Source organism: Perna viridis, chromosome 1 (assembly GCF_037379345.1).
Source record: "Perna viridis isolate PV_CMFRI_1.1 ecotype Kerala chromosome 1, ASM3737934v1, whole genome shotgun sequence".
NCBI lineage: Eukaryota > Metazoa > Mollusca > Bivalvia > Mytilida > Mytilidae > Perna > Perna viridis.
The window spans coordinates 40,972,844-40,988,725 of record NC_142445.1 but is presented as its reverse complement, the minus strand read 5'-3'; the positions used below and the strand labels follow the sequence as shown (position 1 = coordinate 40,988,725).

The 15,882-nt window shown below is 31.2% G+C and overlaps 1 long non-coding RNA gene across 8 annotated transcripts in view; it reads right to left on the bottom strand.

Moving 5' to 3' along the window:
* LOC148628778 (uncharacterized) overlaps positions 1 to 15,234 on the bottom strand; it is a 38,642-nt gene extending 23,408 nt beyond the window's left edge. For 2 of the 8 annotated variants that reach the window (XR_015924439.1, XR_015924440.1), the window contains exons 1-6: positions 14,475 to 15,234; positions 13,661 to 13,751; positions 12,545 to 12,630; positions 7,682 to 9,075; positions 3,307 to 3,393; positions 1,565 to 1,643 (exon numbers count right to left, since the gene is read on the bottom strand). This is a non-coding gene — a long non-coding RNA (uncharacterized LOC148628778). The other 6 variants (XR_015924444.1, XR_015924449.1, XR_015924445.1 and 3 more) reach the window with 6 other exon arrangements.
* Between the last annotated feature and the right edge of the window lie 648 nt (positions 15,235 to 15,882).

Genomic DNA, 15,882 nt, shown 5'->3' with positions numbered 1-15,882 from the left:
CTTAATATCACCTCTGGTTTGTCCCTGATGTTGGGTTAATAAAAAGTAACACGGATGGTTCGATTGATCGTAGCACAGTTCGTATGCTTGTACTACCTTATACAAAGATACATGTATTAAGATCCTTCAAAACATCATTAATAATTCTCTTAATGTTAGTGGTGCGTTTTGTTATATTAAATTGCATGATTTTATACTAAAACAAGCCGTCTGATATCTCACAAGCTGTCTTTGTCAATGGCACTTGTACATAGCTTTTTAGCAGATCGAATGCACTGACAAAATGTGCAATACCAATACTATCAGTGTGGTCGTCTTTTATAGGGAACGGATATGAGTTAAACTTTGAAAGAAAGTTAACCTCACAAAACACCCTAAAAATGCAAACGGTCTTTTAGGTTTAGGGAGCTTCATTCACTGGTACTTTGCCCAATAATATATTTTTATAGCATATATTAAATCTCTATTCTCACGACTTCCAGCTATAAAGAACAGCCAGTATAATGTTGCTGTTTTATAAAAACAACATCAACATTAAGGCAAGCAGCTATCTTAACAAAATCTGGCACACATGCATGTTTAAAAATTTCAAAGGTGGGTCTCATTCAAAATTGTAACACTTATAGTGCAGATGAGCTTTGCTATGTGCAAAAAAATAATTTCAAGTATCTAATCAAAATATGGTCTGTTGGGGAGCGTTCAGTCATCTGTCATCAGTAATTACATTAAGGTTGTATTTACAGAGACCAGTTATTCATTCCTTAAATTATAGTGTAGACATGTTGTGATTAGAATGACAAATGAAATGTCATCAAATACTTCAGCAAGTTTGTTTTTATGTGATGTTTTTTACAGGCAGGGTGTTAAATGTTAAATTCTAACCCATTGATTTCTGATTATATCAATGGAATACCACATAGTTAGTTTTTTAGTAAATGTCAAAAAGTTCAGTCAACAAGCGAAAAATTACGATTTCAATCATTTAAATAAAACGTTACAAATTCCATGATTAAAAATTTCATTGAAAATGTTAATATCCATCGAGTCCAATGTACTATTCAACACTTAATTCAAGGTACAAATGTATGTATATAAGTCTAGTATTTAAAGAATTAAAGCACTTTTATAAAATAGCGGGGGCCCCCCCCCCCCAAAAAAAAAAAAAAAAAAAAAAAAAAAAAAAAAAAAAAAAACACTGATGAGTCGATTAAATTAATTTGAGTGTAAGAAATCCAGCATTTAAGTACAAAGTCAAAAATGTTCTAAAAATACTACGAAAGTTCTGGACCAATTTACATCATTGTAATGCATCATTAAAGAGTCGCGAAAAACAGTACTTGTTTGGTTATAAAGTCTAGAAAAAATCATTTATTAAAATAATATATTTACAATATTACTATTTTTGTATTTAGCAATAATAATCAAACAAGTATAATAGTAGCTAAAACATATTCACCTTGAATGTAATAAACATATATAGCATTCTAACACCCCCTAAATACAAATCAAAATGCTATAAAGCTTATAATATTGTAAAACATTCTTTTTCAATATTAATTTCTACCTAAAATATGGAATTGGTTGGTTTAGAAGATCTGGCCTCTCCTTGCACAGGACAGCTCCAACATAAACGTCGCTTGCGTCTACAAAAAGTATGAAAACATTTTCTTAATCTGGAGATATTAAGACCGGAAAACTAGTCAACAGTGATTTTATATTTTCAACAGTTATCTGGCATTTGCCATTCGACCGAAAGATGGGATTCTCACTAAAACTAAGAAGTTGTGTTAAATGTTCAACGGCAGTAGCAAAATTAGAAAACAAATTTCTATAGAAATCAAACATGACCATATACCTCATTATTTGCGTTGGAGTAACGAACTGAACAATTGCTTCAACTTTAGCAATAAGGGTTAGACGTGTTCTTGACATCTGCACCATGAAAACTGATTTATTCAACTGGTCATAGTTTTCCTTTCCTCGTTTGTCCCGGACTTGGCTTTTTATGAGCAAGTAGGCAGGTGTTTCTAGAAAAGCAGAGGACGCTTACCCTACCGGTGCACCTGGTCCATGCTCCCAGTTTTTAGTGGAGTCCGAGTTGCTCATTTGCTTTTGTTACTTTACTTTGTATGTATGATTTTAGTTACTTTATGTTCTTTGTTGTGTATGTCTGTTTTCCATGTCGGGTCTTTGTCCCTGCATTACATTATTTTGATTACCGCTATAACCTTGGTTCCCTTGATTAATCCTTGACCTATAGTATGCATTAAGTAGTCAACTGTTGATTTTCAAACTTCGAGATTAACAGTGAGATTAGCAGTTGATAACTTATCAGAAGTTCCCTCTAAATATTTGATGGGATCAGACCACCTATAACCACACACAATTAATCATCAATATACATGGTAAACAAACTTACACACTGTGCATCAAACAGTCACATGTGACGTGCTATTAGTATCTAATATTTCCAACAGTCCAATGACCATAAAAGGGACGACAAAAGATTTTCTCAAACTAGTCAAAAAGGAAAAATAATAGTTGACCGACGAAGAACATAACATAGTTTTATCAGATGCTCTTGTTTCCGTTAAAAAGGTGATTTATTGTCATTAAACAGTCCTAGTTTATACATCGCATCTTCCCATAAGAACCTGAGATAAAGAATACTACCGACACTGTTGATTCAGCCTTATATCTTGACTTACACGTACAAATCGATGGTAAAGGAAACTATTGACAAAGAATACGACAAACGCGATGACTTTTCTTTCCGTATTGTCAACTTTCTTTTCAATTTCAAACTTTCTTTGCAACATTTCTTCAGTATTTGCGTATAAAGTTCACAAATCACAAATCATAAGTCAGAGCTTGCCGTTCCTTCACTTTTTGTATCACTCTATAATTCTTACAGTTAGACTTTTGGAAACATGGTTACTGATGCTTCCAGATTGAAGTCATCACAACAAAGTACATGGTCGTCATCAGGTACTCGTGGATAGTTACTGTGTTATCTGCACCATAATAACCTATTTGTTGAACGTCTATTTTTTCTTTTTTTTCGTCGACCTCGGACTTGACTTTTTATGAGCAACCAAGTTGGTGTTTCTAGAAAAGCAGAGGATGCCCACCCTACCAGTACACCTGGTCAATGCTCACAGTTTTAATTGTAATCGATAACATTCTTTTGATTTCCGCTGGAATCCTGGTTCAGTTGATTACTCTTTCTATGCATTTAAACAGTAGAAACCGTATTTCAATTGATTACAGAAGAGCTCACTGAATGTGTATTAATCTGATACTTACAATGTTTTATACTAGCAGTTACTCAACCTTATGAAACCATAATTCAACTCAAAAAAGTATAATTTGAGGATTTCTTCCGCCACAATCCTGAAAAAAATGCGATATCTATATAATGCCATTCTATTCCAGAATTTATTGAAAGCGAAATTCATAATCATTCCGGTATAAGGTTTAGCACTGTGTTAACAAGATGAGTTTATGTTTAATATGTAGCTAAGAATGACATAGAGTAAAAAGAAACAATGATTAACCCGAAATGACTGAAAGGTAAGATAAATATGCAGTGACAAAGTACTTTTTGTTGATAACAACACCTTGATTCTGCACATTTAGAGCAAGTACATGTTTTTATATCAGTTTCTTCCAAAAAGGTATAGTGTGAATGCAACATTTTTTTTTTCAAAAGCACTAAACAATAATTTATTTACTACCCGTCATATGCTATCTTGAAATACAAATAAGGAATGTCGGATAACTTTTATAAAATAATGTATACAGAGGAAGATGTTTACAAAATGCTGGAATTTTTAATCGACAACATATTTGTCCAGTGTGGTGGACGTGTTTTTCAACAAACAGTCGGCATTCCAATGGGAACAAATTATGCTCCTTTTCTTGCTGACCTATTCCGTCACTCTTATGAGGCTGTCTGTATAGCTGATCTGATCAGAAAGAAAGAATATCGTTTGGCTAGATCCTTCAATCTCAGTTTCCACTATATAGATGACGTATTATCTTTAAACAATCCTAATTTCGGGGATTTGATACATCGCATCTACCCAAAAGTACTTGAGATAAAGGATACTACAAACACTGTGAAGTCAGCCTCATATCTTGACCTACACATAGAAATCGATGATAAAGGAAACCTATTGACCAAACTTTACGACAAACGTGATGACATTTCGTTCAGAATTGTCAACTTTCCTTTCATCTGTGGCAACATCCCTTCGGCTCCTGTGTATGGAGTGTTCAAATCTCAATTCATACGTTATGCCAGAGCTTGCCGAAACTACGCAGACTTTTTGTTTCGCGCTAGAACTCTAACAAATAGGCTTCTGGTACAGGGTTATGTTGCTGCAAGATTGAAGTTATCACTACAGAAGTTTTATGGTCGTCATCATGAACTCGTGAATCGTTATGGTGTATCCATCAGCACCAGGAGAACTAATTTATTTGACGGGTCATAGGCTTCTTTTCCTCGTCCGTCTACCCCGGACTTGACTTTTTATGAGCAACTCGGCGGGTGTTTCTAGAAAAGCTACTCTACCGGTGCACCTGGTCCATGCTCCCAGTTTTTAGTGGAGTCCGCGTTCCTCATTTACTTTTGTAACTTTGTATGTATGATTTTAGTTTCTTTATGTTCTTTGTTGTGTATGTCTGTTTTCCATGTCTGGTCTTTGTCCCTGGATTAAATTCTTTTGATTACCGCTATTACCTTGGTTCCCTTGTATACTCTTTCATAACGAATCGTTTGCTTTAGTAGAAAACAAAGAAAATAAAAAGTCAAAGAATTGTCCCTAACTCTTAGTAATAACACTTTCAAATAAACTCATATTTGCCCATGAAGAAAACATCTTTTTCGTTTTCTTATAAACTTACCATTATATAATGATATTATTACATCCAGTGCAAAACATTTTATGCATATATGTTGGCGATTCAGAACATCTCAAACTGTCATGAATATGCCTATTTTCTGTTCAATAACACATCAGAATAAAGGGCTTTGTAGTTGATTTCTGCTGTAGTGCAAAGGACGGATACTTACGTTTTAACACAAGGGTTGTTGAAATTTTAATGCTTATCTTTGTTTCGCCCAAAAGAGTCTATTTTGAAGAAAGATTTCGCCCAAGTCCTTAAAAAGATACTGGATATTCATATCATGCCTTCGCTTTCCGATTATGTTTTGAAAGAAATTATTGTATACACTGATAGAACTACCCGCTGTAAAATGATTTTTTGTACCTTAATAATATGGTAACGAAAGATGATTCTCCCTATGACATGATTTAAATTTAAAGTAAATACATGTATGCAATTAACCTTACGAAACTATGTTTCGCACAAAAGAGCACAGTTTTTGAGTATTTGTTTCGTCCAAGTCTTGAAAAAAATACAGGATATTTATATAATGCCGTTGTATTTAAGAATTTACTCAAATGAAAAATATACTAATTCTGATATAAAGTTGAGCATTGCATTAAAAATGAGTTTGTGTTTAATATCTAGCTAAGAATGAAATACAGTAGAAAGAGTCAATAATTAACACTAAAATGGTTGAAAAGTAAGATAAATATGCTGTGACAAAATAGTTTTTGTTTACAACATCGAGATTCTGTACATATAAAGCAAGTCCATGTTTTTTTTTAATTCAGTTTCTCTAAGAAAAAGGTATAATGTGACTACAACATTTTATTTGAAAAACAAAAAAAAAACAAAAAACAAAAAACAAAAAACAAAAAAAAAAACAAAACAAAAAAACACTAAACAGTGATTTAGTTCCTACCCGTCATATGCTATCTTGAAGTACAAATTGAGAATGTCGGATATTTTTTTATAAAAAAGTGTTTTCATTACGAATCCAAAGCTTTAATAAAAAACAAAAAGAAAATAAATAGTGGAAGAATTGTCCCTAACTCTTAGAAACTACTCTATCAAAGTAACTCATATTTGCCAATGTAAAAACAGTTTTTTCGTTTTCGTATAAATTTACCATTATATAATGATGTTATTACATACAGTGCAAAAATTGTTATGCATATATGTTGGCAATTCAGAACATCTCAAACTGTCATGAACACATAAGAATTCCTTAATAAAGTGCTTTGCAGTTAATTTCTGCTGTAGTGTAAAAGACGGATACTTACGTTTTAATACAAGGGTTGTTGAAGTTTTCATGCTCATCTTTGTTTCGCCCAAAAGAGTCTATTTTGAGGAACGATTTCGCCCAAGTCCTTAAAAAATGCTGGATATTCATATCATGCCTTGGCTTTGCCATACTTGTTTTGAGAGAAATTATCGTTTACAACGATAGAGCTGCCCGTTGTAAAATGATTTTGTTACCTTAATAATACGGTAACGAACGATGATAAGATTAAAATTCAAAGTAAATACATGTATGCAATTAACCTTCGAAACTATGTTTCGCCCAAAAGTGCACAGTTTGAGTATTTGTTTCGCCCAAGTCCGGAAAAAATGCTGGATATTCATATCATGCCTTGGCTTTGCCATACTTGTTTTGAGAGAAATTATCGTTTACAACGATAGAGCTGCCCGTTGTAAAATGATTTTGTTACCTTAATAATACGGTAACGAAAGATGATATGATTAAAATTTAAAGTAAATACATGTATGCAATTTACCTTCGAAACTATGTTTCGCCCAAAAGTGCACAGTTTGAGTATTTGTTTCGCCCAAGTCCGGAGAAAAAATACAGGATATTCATATCATGCCTTCGCTATCCGATGCCTGTTTTGAGAGAAATTTTGTATACACTGATAGAGCTGCCCGCTGTAAAATGATTTTTTTTACCTTAAAAATATGGTAACGAACGATGATTCTCCCTACGATATGATTAAAATTTAAAGTAAATACATGTATGCAATTAACCTTACGAAACTATGTTTCGCCCAAAAGAACACAGTTTGAGTATTTGTTTCGCCCAAGTCCTGAGAAAAAATACAGGATAATTTTATGATGCTATTGTATTGTAGAATTTTTTGAAATGAAAAATACACTAATTATGATATAAAACTGAGCATTGCATTAAAACATGAGTTTTCGTTTAATATCTAGCTAAGAATAACCTTTAGTAGAAAGAGACAATGATTAACCCTTCAATGGTTGAAAAGTAAGATAAATATGCATTGACAAAATACTTTTTGTGAACAAGAACATCGAGATTCTGCACATATAGAGTAAGTCCATGTTTTTTCTTTATATCAGTTTCTCTAAAGAAAAGGTATAGTGAGAATATAATATTCTATTTTCAAAAGCACTAAACAATGACTTATTTACTACCCGTCAGATGCTATCTTGAACTACAAATTAGGAATGTCGGATAACTTTTATAAAAATGCGTTTTCATTACGAATCCAGGGCTTTAATAAAAAGAAAATAAATAGTGCAAGAATTGTCCCTAACTCTTAGAAACTACTCTATCAAAGTAACTCATATTTGCCAATGTAAAAACAGTTTTTTCGTTTTCGTATAAACTTACCATTATATAATGATGTTATTACATACAGTGCAAAAATTTTATACATATATGTTGGCGATTCAGAACATCTCAAACTGTCATGAACACATAAGAATTCCTTAATTAAGTGTTTTGCAGTTAATTTCTGCTGTAGTGTAAAAGACGGATACTTACGTTTTAATACAAAGGTTGTTGAAAGTTTCATGCTCATCTTTGTTTCGCCCAAAAGAGTCTATTTTGAGGAAAGATTTCGCCCAAGTCCTTAATAAAATACAGGATATTTATATCATGCCTTCGATTTCCGATACTTATTTTGACAAAAATTATTGTATTTACTGATAGAGCTTCCCGCTGTAAATTGATTTTTTTCTTTGATCTTAAACAAGTAGAAATTATCATATTGTAACGAACGATGATTCTCCCTAAGATATAATTAAAATTTAAAGTATGCAATCAAGTTAAAATACTTTCATCGGCAATATTGAAATTCTATACATAGTGTATGCATTCTTGCTACTTTCATTTCAAAATTTACAAATTGTTTCGAAGCCAATAATCAATAATTACTTACTCATAACAGATGAAAGTTTGAATTCCTCATTACACACACATATCGGGATAATGTAAATAACAAGAAAATCTAATTATCTCTACGGCTAGTGATAATTCATTCCAACAAAGAAATTTAGCAATAGAATTTTCTTAAATTCTAACACATTCACTATTACATGCCCGGACAATTATTTATTCATCAACCTAATATCTTTCAGCATCCGTCAACAAATCAATTCATAACTTCTAGTACAAGATATACTTGAAAGTTAACGCCTATTGTTTTGTTATGAAACAACCTACAAAAACTAATGCACAGATATGGGATCTTCTAAGAGAAGTCACTCGGATCAAATAAATATTTTTTTTTATCATTACATGTATGTCATCTCCAAGAATCATGAGCTCGAACGAATCGATACAAAACCAACATTTTATTGATCAAACATATTGTTGTTAACGGGTTCGGCCATTCTAAACATCTCAAAATTTTATGAGAACGCAATGTTTTTGTGCATTAAAGCATTAGAAGTCATCTAAAATAATATATGCATTGCAGTTGATCTGTGCTGAATTGTGTATATGTATGATATTTATGCTTACAATTAAAAGCTGTTCAGATATATTGTAAAAATATGTTTCGCCCGAAAGAGCGTATTTTAAGGAGAGGATTCTCCTAACTCATGAAAATGATACAATATATTTTTTATAATTTCATGAAAACGCAATGTTTTTGTGCATTCAAGCATTAGATACCGTCTTTAAATTTATTGCAGTTGAGTTTGACGAATGTGTAATATTAGGATACTTATAGTTTAAAACTCACAGTTCACTGGGAAGATTGTTCTATAAAGTAGCAGCTGCCTTGTCGAACCTACGATCACCGTGCGATTTCGTTTTCACTCTTGGCGTTTCAAGTGTCACAGATTTCTGGGAGCGTAGTGATCTTGATGGGCGGTATAGACTCAGAAGCTTTTGAAGATATGCTGGAGCTATACCATGCACATGATGCAGTGCTATAAAAAAGCATAAGATCAGTATGTATTGACATCGGAATTCAACAGGTAACCAGTGTAGGTCAATTAAACCAAGTGCTATTAGGTTATATTTTCTGCGCCGTAATATCAATTTGGCGGTAGCATTCTGAACTCTTTGAAGCTTGTTCAAGCTACTAGATTTCACGCCATATATAAGGGAGTTGCCGTATTCCAATCTCGATGTTAGAGTTTTGCAAGCACTGTCCGTAATGTAACAACGAATTCGGTCAATCTTTGCCCAAGTGTATCCGATAGGCTAAGAAAACATACAATGAACTCTGGACCCAAAAACAGGTCCCTGCTGAACGCCAAAGTTTAATTTGATCGAATTGGGTTGGATGGCTTCCTCGGATACTTGTTGAGTCCTTCTTTGTAAATACGAGAGAAACCATGAAAGAGCAGAATTTGCCGTAACGTCGTAATGTGCACGTAATAATCATGGGTTAATCATTGTTTCTTTTTTACTGTACGTCATCCTCAGCTAGATATTGAACATAAACTCATGTTGTTAATGCAATGCGAAACTTTATATCAGAATTAATATACTTTACATATCAGTAAATTCTGGAATACAACGGCATGATATAAACATCCTGCATTTATTTCTCAGGATAAGGGCGAAATAAATCCTCAAATTCTGCTATTTTAGTCGAAACATAGTTTCGCAGGGTTTTGTATCTGTTAGAATATGAGTTTATTGATCTATTCTATCACTGGCATTTTTAACACAGTAATGTTATGTTTTGAATTTTTATTTTTTAATGGAAACATTTTTTATTGTTTTTAATTCTTTTTATTTCATTCAAATGATAAATATATATATATTTTCTAGATATTTTTACTTTAGCTATAATTTTTAGATTCAGTAATTCATTCTTATCTTGGTTGAGCTTTAACAGCTTGCTCGTCATGCATGAGCTGATGTCCTCAACATAAGCTTCAATTCGTGTGGATATTTCGGACCAGTTGTCAATTGGTTCAATTACTAAATATATCTGCGAATCATTAGCGTAACAATGATAAAGCATGTCATGTTGTCTGAAAATTTGTATCTAATATTTTTATACTATTTAAATAATGTTTTAATAATTAATTATGCTTTAATTACATAATTTATAATTATGTTTTGTTTTTGTTCGTCTTTTTTTACTTTACAAATTTCTATATCTTAGATACATAATTACTGTTCTGAAAAATATTTCTCTTTTCACATTCTTTTGTATAATTGTAGGTGTTGATTACTACATACTTTGTATTGTATATCATTTGTATGCCGTAAAGCGCTTAGAGTAAATGCTGTTTAGATTGGCGCTATATAAATATTGTAAATAATAACTAAAAAAAATGGTGTTGTCATCACCAAGCTAATAGCTTAGACAAATGATTTATTTAGTATGCCTTAGGAGAAAACCCGATAATAAACAAGAAAAGTCTGATACATTTGATTACAAAGAAATAATTATATCAGTACGAATTTGTGGATAATAATGCATTACAAAACATTATTTATCCTACTTATTTCTCCATTGCATACCTCATAATTCGTTGACTTGAATTTTATATTTTTTCTGGCACAAAAGGAAGTGTAATCAAGAGAATCAAGATTCTAGCAGAAAACAAAAGAATATATACCAGGGACAAAAGCAGACATCAGTAACTGACACACACAACGAAGGACATGCAATAACCAAAATAATACTTTACCCTTAATGAAATGTTTTATTACAAATACTGCAACGACTAATGCAAGTGTAGCCTTGGTTATAGAATTTAATCAATCATAAATCGAAAAAAATAAAAATATGATAAAATTGTGATTGCCATTGTTCAAATTGATATTATACTTGATATATTTGTGGAAAACGAATGTTTTATTGATTATACCTATCTGATCAGTATTGCATTTTATTATTCATCAAATTAAAAAGAAATAATAAGTTTGGAATGCAATAACGCGACAGATTTTTATTCTAACAAAAAAAACTTAATTAAACACAAATGCCCATTTACATGTGTATAGGGAGCAGCAGAAGATTTGACATTCTTTCAAACTTGTGAAGGATCGTTGTCTGATACGTAGTTATCTAAAGAAGAAGCATATACATCCCCGGGTTGTATCAACCCTTGTATTATAAATCGTTTGTTGTATTTCTTATAAGTTACAAGTAATGATAATGCGACAGTAAACGACGCCTACATGATTCAGAAATGCCTCAGTAAATCTGCTTGTAACGACACCGAGTCACGATCTCAAGTTTTTTTTCTCCGAGGTTATTGAGTAAAGTGAGAATTTTCCTACTAAACAATGGACTCCTACAAAGCCCACAATGTAGCAATTGGTTGAATATTGCAGTTTATTTATACACCTGTCATCTCCGGTAGCCTTGATAGAGAAAAATATTAATTTTCTAAGATATCTTTATCTTATATGACCGTAGTTGTTAATATTTTGACAAACATTTCTCTTTAATTACTTCTTCACATATCGACTGTACACGCTATGCAGTTTGACGACTAAATTGCTTAATGACATTCCTTTCATTATTAATTATTTCAACATTTCTTTCTGTATCTATTTGAAAGTGTAACATATCTATGACATAACATCTTGTTGTCAGAAAACAAGGACAAAAAGCAAATTATGTGTAAACAAAACACGTCAATATTTTATAAATTTGGTTTAACTAGGTCAACATAGTACATTATTATAGAAAGTTTTGTTATTGATTTCTATTTCTCATTGTCCCTTACTCTCAGCAACTACTCTATCAAAGTAACTCATATTTGCCAATGTAAAAAACAGCTTTTTCGTTTTCCTATATACTTACCATTATATAATGATGTTATTTCATACAGTGCAAAAAAAATTAATCATATATGTTGGCGATTCAAAACATCTCAAACTGTTATGAATACATAAGAATTCCTAAATAAAGGGCTTTGCAGTTGATTTCTGCTGTAGTGTAAAAGACGGATACTTATTATTATTATTTTTATTCTTTAATTCAGTTTCTCTAAGAAAAAGGTATAGTGTGACTACAAAATTTTATTTTCAAAAGCAATAAGCATTGATTTATTTACTACCCGTCAAATGCCATCTTCTACTAAAAAGTAGGAATGTCAGATAATTTTTATAAAGAAAGTGTTTTCATTAGGGCTTTAGTGGGGTAAAAAAGAGAATAAATAGTCGAAGAATTGTCCCTAACTCTTAGCAATTACTCTATCAAATAAACTCATATTTGCCAATGTAAAAAAAAACAAAAAACAGCTTTTTCGTTATCTTATAAACTTACCATTACTTAATGATGTTATTTCATAACATCACAAAAATTTTTACACATATATGTTGGCGATTCAGAAGATCTCGAACTGTCATGAACACATAAAAATTCCTTAAGAAAGTGGTTTGCAGTTGTTTTCTGTTGTAATGTAAAAGACGGATACTTACGTTTTAATACAAGGGTTGTTGAAATTTCCATGCTTATCTTTGTTTCGCCTAAAGAGTCTACTTTGAGAAAAGATTTCGCCCAAGTCCTTAAAAAATAGAGGATATTCATATTATGCCTTCGCTTTCCGATACTTGTTTTGAGAGAAATTATTGTATACACTGATAGAGCAGCCCTCTGTAAAATGTTTTTTTTTTATGATTAAAATTTAAAGTAAATACATGTATGCAATTTAATAAAATTACTTCGTTCGGCAAAATTGATATTCTGTACATAGTGTATACATTCTTGCTACTTTCATCTCAAAATTTACAAAATGTTTTCGAAGCCAAAAAACAATAATTACTTATTCATAACGGATGAAAGTTTGAATTTCTCATTTAACACACATAACGGGATAATGTAAATAAATAGAAAGTCTAATTATCTCTACGGCTTGTGATAATTCATTCCTACAAAAAAAATTAGCAATAGAATTATCTTAAATTTTAACACATTCATCAACCTTATATCTGTCAACATCCGTCAACAAATCAATTCATAACTTCTAGTACAGGCTTAAAGGAAAGTTAGCGCCGATTGTTTTATTATGAAAACTACAAAAACTGATGCAAAGATATGGGATCATGTAAGAGCATCCATTCTGATCAAACAAAACATATTTTTATTAATGTCACCTCTGAGAATTATTAACTTGAACGTAACATTATTAAAATACAAAAAACAACAATTTAGTGATCATTTATTGATCAAACATATTGTCGCTAACGATATCGACTATACTAAAAATTACAATATTTCATGAGATCGCCATGTTTCTTTGCATTTAAGTATTAAAAGTCATTTAAAATAACAATTGCATTGCAGTTTATTTGTCCTGAATGTGTAAATGTATGAAACTTATGCTTACATTTAAAAGCTGTTCAGATATATTGTAAAAATATGTTTCACCCAAACGAGCGTATTGTGAGGAAAGGATTCGCCTGAATCCTGAAAAAGATACAATATAATTTTAAAATTTCATTAATACGCAATGTGTTTGTGCAACTAAGCATTATATACCTTCTTAAAATTTATTGCTTTTGGGTTTAACGAATATATAATATTAGGATACTTACAGTTTCATATTCTAACAGATACGATACAATACATTGCGTAACTATGTTTCACCCAAAAGAGCATAGTTTGAGTATTTGTTTCGCCCAAGTCCTGAGAAAAAATAGAGGATATTTTCATAATGCCGTTGTATTCAAGAATTTACTGAAAAGAAAAATATACTAATTCTGATATAAAGTTTAGCATTGCATTAACAACATACGTTTATGTTTAATATCAAGCTAAGATTACATACATTAAAAAGAAACAATGATTAACCCTAAAATGATTGAAAGTTAAGATAAATATGCAGTGACAAAATACGTTTCTTTTGAAAACGACATCTTAATTCTGCACATTTAGAGCAAGTACATGTTTTTATATCAGTTCGTCCCAAAAAGGAATAGTGCGAATGCAACATTTTCGTTTTCAAAAGCACTAAATAATAATTTATTTAATACCGGTCAGATGCTATCTTGAAATACAAATAGGGAATGTCGCATAACTTTTATGAAATAATGTATTCATTACGAATCCAGGGCTTTAGTAGAAAACAAAAAAAAAATGAATAGTCAAAGATTGTCCCTAACTCTTAGCAATAACACTTTCAAATAAACTCATATTTGCCAATGTAAAAAACAGCTTTTTCGTTTTCGTATAAACTTACCATTATATAATGATGCTTTTACATACATTGCAAAGATTATTATATATATATTGGCGATTCAGAACATCTCAAACTTTCATGAAAACACCATGTTTCGGTTCAATAACGAATTCCTTAATAAAGTGCTTTGCAGTTGATTTTTTGCTGTAGTGTAAAAGACGAATACTTACGCTTTAATACACGCGATTTTGAAATGTTCATCCTCAACTTTGTTTCGCCCAAAAGAGTCTATTTTGAGGACAGATTTCGCCTAAGTCCTAAAAAGTACAGTATATTCATATAATGCCTTCGCTTTCCGATACTTACTTCGAGAGAAATTATTGAATACACTGATAGAGCTGGTGTTAAATGAACTTTTTCTTCGATTTTATCATGTGGTTAAGAAAAATGATTCTCCCTAAGATATAAGTAAAATTTAAAGTAAATCAATAAAATTAAAATACTTTCTTCGCCAATATTGAACTTCTATACATAGTGTTTACGTTCTTGGTACTTTCATTTTAAAATGAAGCAAATAATCAATAATTACTTTATCATAACAGATGAAAGATTGACTTTCTCATTACACATTAATTTCGGATAATGTAAATAAAAGGAAATACTAAATATCTTTATTGCTCGTGATAATTCATTCCTACAAAGAAAGTTAGTAATAGAATGATCTTAATTTCTAACACATTCACCATTACATGTCCGGACAATTATGTATTCATTACCCTCATTTCTGTCAATATTCGTCAACATATCAATTCATTACTTCTAGAGCAAGATATAAGTCAAAGTTAACGCCAATTGTTTTATGAAGAAAACCACAAAAAAACTAATGCACAGATATGAAATCTTTTCACAGAATTCATTCAGATCAAACGTAGTATAGATTTTTTATAACTACAGTTGATTTCTGCTGAATTGTGTAAATGTAAGATAATTATGCTTACATTTAAAAGTTTGAATTTCTCCTTACACAAAAATGTCGGATAATGTAAAGAAAAGGAAATACTAAATATAGCTGCGGCTCGTGATAATTTATTCCTACATAGAAAATTAGTAATATAATGATTTTAATTTCTTTCACATTCACCATTACATGTCCGGACAATCATGTATTCATCAACCTCATATCTGTCAACATCCGTCAACAAATCAATTCATTACTTCTAGTAGAAGATGTCCTTAAAACTTACGCATATTGTTTTATTATGAAAATCACAACATCTAATGCACAGATATGGGATATTTTAAGAGAAGTCACTCGATCAAACAAATATTTTTTTTTATCATTACATGTATGTCATCTCCAAGAATCATCAGTTCGAACGAGTCAATATTAAGATACACAACCAACATTTAATTGATCAAAAACATATTGTCGTTAACGGTTTCGGCCATTCTAAACATCTCAAAATTTTATGCGAAGGCCATGTTTGCATTAAAGCATTGGAAGTCATTTAAAATAATATGTGAATTGCAGTTGATCTGTGCTGAATTGTGTACATGTATGATACTTATGTTTACATTTAAAAGCTGTTCAGATATATTGTAAAAAAATATGTTTCACCCGAAAGAGCGTATTTTGAG